Source organism: Thermobia domestica, chromosome 1 (genome assembly GCF_964235325.1).
Source record: "Thermobia domestica chromosome 1, izTheDome1.hap1.1, whole genome shotgun sequence".
Classification (NCBI taxonomy): domain Eukaryota; kingdom Metazoa; phylum Arthropoda; class Insecta; order Zygentoma; family Lepismatidae; genus Thermobia; species Thermobia domestica.
Genome location: NC_137454.1, coordinates 387,384,070 through 387,396,099, shown reverse-complemented (window position 1 = coordinate 387,396,099; position 12,030 = coordinate 387,384,070). Strand labels below are relative to the sequence as shown.

General features: G+C 34.7%; 1 protein-coding gene across 1 annotated transcript in view; it reads left to right on the top strand.

The window, feature by feature from the left end:
• Window positions 1-3,305, top strand: part of LOC145668363 (uncharacterized) — a 127,902-nt gene extending 124,597 nt beyond the window's left edge. Inside the window, exon 6 of the mRNA XM_081736140.1 lies at window positions 3,173-3,305. The gene's annotated coding sequence lies outside the window, so the exon portion shown is untranslated. The remainder of the gene's footprint in view (window positions 1-3,172) is intronic.
• The last annotated feature ends 8,725 nt before the right edge of the window (window positions 3,306-12,030 follow it).

Genomic DNA, 12,030 nt, shown 5'->3' with positions numbered 1-12,030 from the left:
GGGAATGGCGGAAACTTCATAACGAGGAACAACATAATTTATACGGTTTACCCAACATTGTTAGGGTCGTCTAGGAGGCTTAGATGGGCAGGTCATGTAGCTAGAATGGAAGAAAGTAGAAACGCTATCAAAGTCTTGACTGGAAGACCAATCGGAAAACGACCATTAAGAAGGCCTAGGTGCAGATGGGAGGACAATATTAACCTGATAGAGCCTGAATTTTTTGGGGTGCAGATTTCTGTTAATTTTTACTTGAATATGTTAATTGGGCTTCATACATCACAAAAATACCATTGCATCTGTGAAAATAATTTTTGGTGGCCATATATATGGTGTGTCCATATGGTCACACTAGGCCTTCGTGATATATAAATGCAATAAATAACATTACAATACGGTTCGAAAACTATATTTTCCTTAATTTTCTTTCATACAAACTTATTCCCATTATCGTGGGTAAATGACAACAATCGTGTGTTTAATGTTTCCTGGTGTGAAAATTGAAAACACAAGAAACACAAAGGCCAACATCACATTTTACACATGCTGTATTTCTCACTGATGATCAATTTTCTCTAGCACATCTTCTTCTTATATTGCAAATAACAGGAATAACTAAGTGACCACTACCACCAAATCTTACTGAATCTTGTATTCTGTTTCCAGAGAAACTCAATCTGGATACAACTGGACGCCCAGCACCTCTTGGAGACGAACCAAATGCAAGTAAATAGTATTGAGCAATTTCTCTTCTAAATTCTAGTTGATTCAAAGTTGAACCAACATTGAGAGATTTCTGCCATGCATTGTGAATTGATACATCTAACAGCCAAGTGAAGATTGACCACCATCATTTCTTTCCCCTAATACCAATTCTGTAGTCTTTTATGTTCCTATCCATTTGATCTGTGCTCCCCCATAAACGTATTGTATTCTCCGATCAAACGTGGACGAGTTGCTGTGATTTCTTTCTTGGCTGACCTGGAATATATTTTTACATTTACTAGTGGGAAAACATCATGAACTGTGGATGCGGCTGTGACTACTGAATTGTCATGCCATCTTGAAATAACTACACCACCTTCACCGCCTCTATGTTCACAGTAACCTCCTTTCTGCTTCTTGAATTCGGATGACATTGAGAAATTGCATTCTTTGGGACCCCTGTTTTCACGTATAGTACCAGTTCCAGTATATCCATTAGACTTTAGGTATAACAAAAGTGGCATGCTTGTGAAAAGATTGTCGAAATAGAAACTGAATGGTAATTTTTTTACGTTATTTGGGAAATCATCTATCATATATAGTAGAGGAGCGGATGCTTCTTCCAAATTTTCGTTCATATTCTGCAATGTATTGCAGATTTTTGTCTTGGTACCATCAAAGTTGATTAGGTATCCATTTGGGCTATTCAGGCACCAAACCTTGTACCCGAAACGCATAGGTTTCCCTTTTATAAACTGTTTACAACCATGTCTGCCATAGTATGCTATCATTGCTTCGTCAAAATTTAACGCCTGCGTTTGAACAAAATGTTTCATGCAATTACTTTTCAATTTATTCATTAGTGAGAGTAGTTTCCAAAGTTTATCTGTTTCACACACTTTGTTGTTCTTTGCAAATTGAAAAAATTTAATTATCTGAATAAACCTATCCCTTCTAATTACATTGTATACCATTAAACTTCTCATATCAGTCCCAGAATCCTAATAATATCTTTTGCGCGGAATGCCAGATGAAATTGACCATGGAGAATCCTCGTCAGATAAAACATTTGATTCTGGAGGCTCAATAAATATACACTCTATTTCTCCATGGACAATTTCATCTGGTTTCGGAAGTTCTTCCAATACTTCATGCACTGTTAAGTACCTGGAAATGCAAAGGAGCAGTTTCTCTTAGGACGGAAAAATTAAGATTTACCAAGCCTTAATGCTACTACGAAAGCCTAGCATGACCATGTGGTAACATGAATGATACATGGCTCTGCACAACGTACATGTTTGCTTTTTAACACAATACATTATTTACCTCAACATCTGACTTCTTTCTGAATCAAAACACACAATAATTGGGAATGTGTTAACAACAATGTACAGATCAAATAAATTCTTATCTTTTACCATGTCATATTGTTGCAACTCTAGAAGCAGAAAGATTTTCAGATGCATGTAACTCCACACTAAACCAAGAAATTTCAAGATTGATACTAAAATCGTGTCAAACACATCATTAGCTGAGAGTTAACAGCGCTATATGTGAGTCTTTGTCAAAGTAACCAGAAGAAAACAATATAAAAGTCGTCGCGCGCAATGTGACCGTATGGTAACGCAAGGATAAACCAGGTTAAGTGGAATACAAAGTAGAAACTGGATACAGTTAACTAAGGATAGAAGTCAGTGGAGAGCTTCTGTAAACGCGGCATTGAACCTCCGGGTTCCATAGGCCATAGAGTTAGTTAGTTATTGTTAAGTGCAAAATCTACCAAGACTTCTTCCAAAACCCAAGAACTTAAATTTACAAAATTTCGAGACTAGAATTAATAAAACTTTAAGACAATTGAGACAAGTTTCCATTAAATTTGTGTCTCGTCTCGTGAGATTATGGATGGGATGAGAATATAAGAGGAAACGGGAGAACTAAAAAAAATCACGATGTTATTCACCACAAAATCACTTGGCGTGAGATAGAAATGAAGACCTTTATCACTAGCTGTGACCATTCTATCAAGGAACCACCGTCCCCCGTCTGATAAAATCAAGCTCACTTTATGATCAAAGTGGTTATCATAATCAGCCGCAACTTTGTTCCACCCCAAGTCTGCTATGTCACTAAATCCTGAATAATTCCTCTTTAGAGTTTAAGCTTGTTCTATAGATGAATAGGATTACGGTATGTAATCATTTAAAAATATTCATCTAACCATTTAATAAATTAACATTTATTCCTGCAAACATGTAAAAGAGTTTGTAATTTGGGAGAAATAGCTAGTTATGTTCTACTGAAAATAACACTGCACTAAAATAATAGTATTTCTCGTTTGGATTAGTACCATTTATCTATTGTTTAACAAAAGTATTAACATAATTAGTCTTATTATTTGCTTTGGCTGTATATTTAATGATGTCAAACAAAATTAACTAGTAGTCATTATCTTTCTTTTTAATGCCAGTAAGAGAGCACTTTCATATACGTGAAAGAGCTCCGTTCCAGATACTAGGGTCACAGGGGCAGGTCTTGAGAAAAGAGAATTTCAGCACCAGCGATATATCAGCTCTAAAATGGAAATATAATGCTGAGAACGTGAAGAGGTAAGTTTGTAACTTATTTCAGTACTTATTCAGCCTTTGTGACCTTGTAGTCTAATATAAGTGCACACAATATTTCAAAATGAGGACTGATCCAAGGTGAACTTGACTTGATCAAAAGTACTGTACAGATTGGTATACAAAGTGGGTGGTGTACGCACAATTTAATCCAGGAGAGCCTCAAACGTTGGTGTCTTCCCGTTTCGCCTAGAGAGCTTCCAGTAATTTGTATCATTATCTTAATCTCATCTTACCTGTAAGTGAAACGGGTATTCCTGTTTTGCCTATTCCCGTTTCGCCTACGCTCACTCGACGTGGGATATTTAGTGTTTCAAGTGAGAACGCAATACAAAGATAATGAAAATATTAATATATTGACTAAATACAGTCATGTCATTTTCAATTATTTTAAATCTATGGAAATGAATCAGTTTAGTTAATAATAAATTAAATCAATTAACTTGCAGTTTATAGGGAAGAAAATTACAGAATTAAGATTGCATAGTAATACTTTTGTCTAAAATTCTCATACTAATTAATAAATGCTGTAGTAAGTTTGGCTTCTCTCTAAAGTATTTCTAAGTTTCTATGCTAAAATTTCGCAACTTTGTGTTTTCTTTTATTTTTAAGATTATGATTAAGGCAAATTGGGTGTGTTACCATAATATTTTTAAATGTGATTCAGCAACGTTCAAATTCCGTCGTTGTCTACAATAAATATATTTACTTTAAAAATTATGCTTTGATTCAAAGCATATCCCGCCCCATCAACTATATAAAACTAATTCCTTCATTATGAGAAATTTTGTATAAAAATTAATAATTTAGATAAATAAGTTTGAAGAAATTCTGATTTGGAAGGTGGCTATTCCACCCTTTACACCAGAGCCGCATCAAATACTATCAAATCAAAACAGCTTCTATATCTCGTCATTCAGAGAAACTCTTACTCAATTTATTCAAACAGGAAGAACGAGGGAGAGAACTGATTCTGTTCACTTCACCTCTGCTACCTTTGGCTCAATACTCGCCCACCACTAGATATGAATCAAGCATTCAAAATTGAATTTAATAGCTATCCTGAGCCTTCTCTCCGGGCCTCAATTTTACTACATTTGGAATATTACAGGTATTTCTGCATTCAGACAGAAAAACTACAAAATGGCTTCCACCCACCACTAAGGCTGAAATACTGCATTAAGAAATTTTCCTAGCACAGCAATTGGAGGGCATAATGGTTCATCTCTCAGAATCACGGGAGAACCGACCAGCCTAGTAAAGTTCGAAAAACTGATCTTGAATATCTAGTCACTTGTCTTTTTAAACTCTTCTGTGAGCTCGTAAAAAAAGGAACATTAGATGTTACGATTATAAAGTATAAGGAAACTCCCACAGATTTCTAAAACCAATTAAATTTGTTGGTGTAAAGATACTTGAAAGAATTACATATTATAAATGGTGACTTAGTACAGCATATTATAAAGGTTATACCTAGGTATTTTAACACATACAAGTCTCTTGTGAATTATATTTGTGAGTATACATGTGATATTGGAAGTTATCGTTGGACATATGAATTTGGAATTAGTAATAACCTAATGTAGTGTTAGCTCAAAATACATAACATTGCGTTGGGTTGACAATACTGTTAATCTGGTGATATCACAGATTATGCCAAGCAATGTCTCCCAACCGATGTTTGCATGATACAAAATTATATTGTTTTTTGTCCATTAATTTAAAAGTTCCAAAGGCGTATCAAGATAAAGATACACTCCATTTATATATATATATATATATATATATATATATATATATATATATATTAGGAATGGTCTCCATATTCGGAATGGCCAATTACGGATTCTTTTACTTTCCGGAATCCGGAAAGTAAAATAGGAAAAATTCGCGATTTCGGAAAAAAAATTCATTTTCCTAAGAATAATCCTAAGAATTTTGTTTAAATGCAAACGAACAAATTTCCTTTTTGTAATCCTAAGAATGTATGATGCAAGTTAAGCTGAAACTTTCATACCTAAAGTATACACTACTCAATCTTCCCATGGTTAATGAGATGTAGTCCAAAAAGTACGATATACTCCTAATATTCCATTTTTGTTTTAATGTGATATTGTCCATAGATAAGACATATATCACACCGAGATAAACAAAATAACATAATGAAGATAAGTTGTCATGCGTAGGTTTCGAGAAAATCGTGAGAAACGAATTTTTAAGAAGTTAAAATATGCGTCGCTTGTTGCCAATGTGATGCAATTGATAACTTTTATGCTGGAATAGTCTTATTATTATTATTATTATTATTATTATTATTATTATTATTATTATTATTATTATTATTATTATTATTATTATTATTATTATTATTATTGGTTTATGTTCTGTAAAATAAAAATATGAACCATTAAGTAGTAGTTTTTATCTATTGTTTTTTGATAATCTTTTAACAGCAATGCACATACTAGTTGTAAATACGCAATGACTATTAAGGACAACGGTACATTAATGTACGGAATATTCTGCAGACTAGCAATAAATAACAGATAAACAATACTTGCAAAAAAAAGTAACTAATTTGGGTACGTCAGACAACACACATTGCGCATTATGTTCGCGAGAATATTGGGACGGATTGAGACTCTAACAAGGAGCATGGAGTTACCTTGTTCGTTTGGCTAATTTTAATAAGGTGAGCCTGATGTATAAAGTTGTTAAAGTCATACCATTACTCCAAGAGCTGTACGACGGAGGCATTAACGATAATATTAATGGCACTAATGAGTATTTACATTACTCTAACGGTTGATCTCATTTTTGAGATGATTCTTAGACGTGGCTTGTTGGCATGCAGTTAGAGGACCCATATTCATTATTTAAAAAGCACACGTTATCTGCAGAATACTAACGATTTGCGTCACTATCGAACACTAACGTAGCACTAGCGACGTGTAAAGTCGAAATTGGGATCTGACGTAAGTAGTTTGTCAATTTCACGGACATTATATTTTCTTTATTCATACAGGGTTTATGTCACCCGTGGCAAACATGAAATTCGGCGTCACCTAATTTATATGTACGTCTATCGATTTATTGCCCTTTTAGGCGCGTCACCAACCACATTCCCGGGGCTCATTCCTTCCTCCGTAGTAGTGGCCTGTATTCATATATCTCTATATTTGAAAAAAGTCCTGGCTGAGTGAGTATCTGACTGGCTGATCAACGTTCAGGCCAAACAGCTTAAGCTAGAAACTTGAAATTTGGACAAGACATACAGTAGGTATCACTGGGAAAGGATTTTTGGAGATTCTACAGAGCAGTAGCAGAGGAGGCATGGTAATTACTTCCTTAAAGTGTCATATTAGTATTACCCACGAAACGAGACGAGATAAGAAAAAAGTTTTATCGTCTCGTCTCAATTTTTGTAAAAGTCTCGCCTCGATTCCCAAACGGTTTTTTCTCGTCTTAAATCGATTCTAGGCAAGCCCACTCCCGTCGAAAATTTCTCATCTCGTGTGTCGTAAATGTATGTACAGAAGACTACCGACTGTCCGTTCTAATGTTGCAGAAGGGTAAGCCGGATAACAAAAATGCCGGGTACATTGGAGTACTATGAAGTTGCTCCACACACTAAAACACAGTTTTTAATCACATTCCGTCTTATTAATATTACATGAATACTTAGTACAGACAAGTAATTTATAAATATTTGTTAATATGGTAACATACGTTTAAATGGTATTACACGAAAAGGAATTCAAAGAGAATAAAAGTAGTGTGCACGTTTTAAAATAAATTTAATAATGTCTCATTTACTTGCAGAAAACATAAAAAAATGAAAACCAGGAATTCTCTACTTTTGGACTGGCGTACTGCCGTAAGTAGTACGGATCATCCTTAGCACCTCGTGATCAAAATTAACAAGGTCTAAAGGAGTCAAAATATATAGTTTCTAATTTTCGAAAATGTCCTTGATTGATGATTTTTTCTTCTTGGCACAGTCGCAAAAGTGTTACAAGTTTAGTAGATTGTTTACAAAACATTTGTCAATTTATCACGGAGTTTTCTCTCTTTCCGTAATAAATATTAGAAATCTTAATAGGGCAGGCGCGTTAAAATTCGTAACGAGTGAGTTAGAGAAATACAGGATGGACCTAGTAGGAGTTCAAGAAGTTAGGTTGTAGGAAATGGATCTGTGAATTCCGGAAAATTTACGTTCTTTTTACGGGGAAGGAAATAAAAATCACCAGTTAGGAACAGGGTTTTTCGTACACAAACGAATATTACCAGCAATTAAACGGGTTGAATTTCTTACTGACAGACTTTCTTTTATTACCCTTAAGGGACGGTGGTGCGATATTATCGTTTTAAATGTACATGCCCCAACCGAAGATAAGGATGACGATATAAAAGACAGTTTTTACGAAGAAGTGGAACGGACATTTGACCGACTCCGCGATACCATATGAAAATTCTATTAGGGGATTTCAATGCGAAGGTAGGACGAGAGGGTATTTTTAAACCGATTATAGGGAACGAAAGTCTGCATAAGGAAAGTAATGTCAACGGTGTTAGACTCGTGAACTTTGCAACATCCAAAAACCTAATCGTGAACAGTACAAAATTCCCACATCGTGACGTTCATAAATACACTTGGCCGTCACCAGACGGAAAAACACATAATCAAATTGATCACGTTTCAGTAGATAGAAGAAGGCAATCTAGCATAATTGAGGTCCGGTCGTTTAGAGGGGCTGATTGTGACACTGATCACTACCCGGTAGCAGCGATAATACGAGAGAGGTTATCGTTGAATAAAGGTAATATTCATTGTCCGAAAATGGAGATATTCAATTTAAAGAAATTAGAAGAGAGAAATACCAGATTGAAGTTTCGAATAGATTCTCGGTTTTAGGAGATTCGGAGTACACTAGTGTTCAGGATACTTGGATCGAAATTAGAGATAGCATTGAAATTTCAGCAAAAGAAATATTGGGACACGCAGAAACACGTAGGAACAAACCATGGTTCGACCAGGAATGCATTAAACTAGCTGAGAAGAGAAAACAGGCAAAATTACGCGGGCTACAAAATCCGAATGAAATAACTACACAAAATTTCGCAGATATCAGGCGGGAAACTTCCAAAACTTTTAGAACAAAGAAACGCGATTTTTTAAAAGCTAAAGTTAAGGAACTTGAAGATAATGGTAAAAATAAAAAAAAAAAAACATTCGAGACATGTATAAGGAGATCAACGAATTTAAGTAAGGCTATCAAGCTGTGCTCATATATTGAAGAAATCTGACGGTACAGTTCTCACTGATACGAATAGCATCTTAAATAGATGGAAATATTTCTTTGACGATTTGCTGAACACGCAGCGAAAATCTGATGTGCGTGGAGAAAAAGAGATAAACACCGCAGAACCTTATATTCCAGAACCCAAACGAATAGAAGTAGAAACTGCTATAAAGAAATTAAAGAAAAACACAAATCTCCGGGTGTAGATTAAATTCCGGCTGAGTTAATTTTAGCTGGAGGCGAAAAATTGTAGAACAAGATACACAAACTCATTCTCCTTATTTGGAACAAGGAAGAATTGCCACAAGATTGGAAAGAATCAATCATTGTTCCAATCCACAAGAAAGGCGACAAAACTGACTGTAATAATTATCGAGGCATTTCTCTTTTGTCAACATCTTATAAAATCCTTTCAAATATTCTATTAGCAAGATGACCCCATACGCAGATGAAATTATTGGAGATTATCAGTGCGGATTTAGACGAAATCGATCAACTATCGACCAAATATTTACCATTCGCCAAATACTCGAAAAAAGTGGGAATACAATACCCCGGTACATCAACTATTTATTGATTTTAGAAAGGCGTACGACTCGGTTAGGAGAGAAACATTATACAACGTTCTTACAGAACTTGGAATACCGAGAAAGCTAATTAGATTAATTAAGATATGTTTAACTGAATCCCAAAGTAAAGTCCGGGTAGGAAAATTTTTGTCCACGAGCTTTCACGTCGAAAAAGACTTGAAGCAAGGAGATGCGTTGTCCCCATTATTCTTTAATTTTGTTCTGGAATACGCTATAAGGAAAATCAAAGATAGCAACCAGGGCCTACAGTTGAACGGTATTCACCAGGTTATGGTATTGCTGATGATGTAAATTTAATAGGGAATGATAGGATAACAATAGAAAGAAATGCAGAGATCTTATTAAACGCTTGCAGGGACATGGGTTTAGAAGTAAATGCAGAGAAAACTAAATACATGGAAATGCGTCGGGACCGTAATACGGCAAATTGTAGTTAAAATATTAAATAATGGGTTAAAATATTAAATAATACTTTTGATAGAGTGTATACTTTCAAATATCTAGGATCAATATTAACAGACGAAAATCATATTCACGGAGAAATTAAATGTCGACTAAAAGCAGGGAATTTGTGTTACTATTCGGTTCAAAATCTCTTGTCGTCGCGAATTCTGTAGTCGAGAAATTTGAAGCTTAGAATATACAAAACGATAGTCATGCCTGTTGTTCTGTATGGTTGCGAAACATGGTCGCTTACTCTGAGGAAAGAACATAGACTGAAAGTATTTGAGAACAAGATCCTTAGAGGAATATTCGGACCCAAGAGGAATGGGAATGGGGAATGGCGGAAACTTCATAATGAGGAACTACATAATTTATACGGTTTACCCAACATTGTTAAGATCGTCAAGTGTAGGTGGACAGGTCATGTAGCTAGAGTGGAAGAATGTACAAACGCTTTCAAAGTCATGAATGGAAGTAAGAGCTATGACGTTTATTCCACGTAAGTAATGTTCAGGTCTCTGTATAAGCTTAGTGGATCTGTTCACTTCTGATTAGTTGTGTAAATGTCTGGAAAATACCGGAAATTTTGGGTAAAAAACTAGTTTTTTACAGTTTTTTCCGAGCTTGAAAAAAAAAACAACGGAATAATTGGGAAAAATTGAAATTTTCCAATATTTTACTACATTATGCTTTGATAATAAAAACAATTTTATATTTTCTAGTTTACAGTTAAGATCATTGAGTAGTTATATTTCTTATATTACAATAGGGAAATTTTATGGCACCATTGCTTTAAATTTAGCACCGTGATAGAATGGAGTTAGGCACTAAAAGATACTATAATATAATACTAGCTAGATTAATTAATATAGTCTCATTTAAATTATCTTAAGTAATCTTTTCAAGTTACCGTTTTATGTCAGGGATGTGTTAAAATAATGAGGTCAGAATAATTTTATTCAATGCCGTATGTTAAAATCATATATATAATAATGGAGATACGTATTTACTTTGTGCAGGGTTAAATTTCCGGAAAATTTAAACCCGTTAGAAAAAAATCTTTTGTTCGGAAATATTGGCAAAACCCGGAAAATATAATTTAAAAACTATTTCTTTGCCTGATGCCAATCTTATTTCCTATAATGTGTCTGCCATTTATACAACGTATTTCGCTAGCAGAAAAAAAATACTTAATGCAACAGCTTTTAATTTTACTTTTTAGTTTTCTGATTTCTGATAAAAATCCTCTTTATTATTTGTATAATTTTTGGAACTGCTCAAAAAGAAAGATTATCTTACATATACACACATACACCGCACAAGTGCGTAAATTTGAGCAGCGACAAACATATTAAAGAATTTAACATGTGAAAAATTCCGTTAGTTATTATTAAAAACTAGCAGAATACCCGTTCTTCTCACGGGGAGAATACGTTTTATTTGGGTATTAGGGACGCCAATACTCATTAATGAACTTACGGTCACCAAAAATTATGAATTCGATATTAGTGTCAGTCATTTTTAATTACTTTTACATGTCACCCTCCCCCTTTAGGAGTACCAATGGAGGATAAATTTGGATAAATTTAAACGGCATCGGAAGTGTCACTGTTCCTCTCAGTCACCCCAAAAACTCGGGATTCGACACTAATATCGGCCATTTTCGATCATCTTTATATATCCATCCCTTCTCTCTCCCCCAAGTTGCTGTGCTGAATTTGAATTTAAACAGGATCAGAAGTTTTATATTCATCTCAGCACCCCGAAAACGATGGATTTGACAGTAATATCTGCCATTTTCGATCACTTGTATATATATATATATATCCCCTCTACCCCGTCTCAAAGTTATGAGGATGAATTTTGATTTATCGAAAGTGTTACCGATCATTTCAGTGAAACCCAAACTCCAAAACTATGGATTAGTCACTAACATCGGTCATTTTCGATCATTTGTATCTATTTATCTATATCTACACCTATATCTATATCTATATCTATATCTATCTATATATATATAATAACTTTCATAAAATATAATAAATATAAATATAATAATAATAAATGTATGTGTGAAAATGATGTTCACTTTCCTTCGGACAATGGACTGTGTAAATGTATCACTGACTGGTGGCCGCGAACCTACTGGGCCCGGTGCAGGTATGCTACCAACAATCACCGATCCAGTCACCAAAACGTGGTCACAGCAAAATGGAACTCAAATTTGCCCAAAGAAGATAATCCCCGAGCCTCTTCAATCACAACTCACAGCTCGGCATCCAGGCCTGCAGTCCGTCATTTGCAACCCCTCGTGGAAAAGGTTGCAAACCACAAACTACCGACACAGGATGTCAACCCCTAACTTAT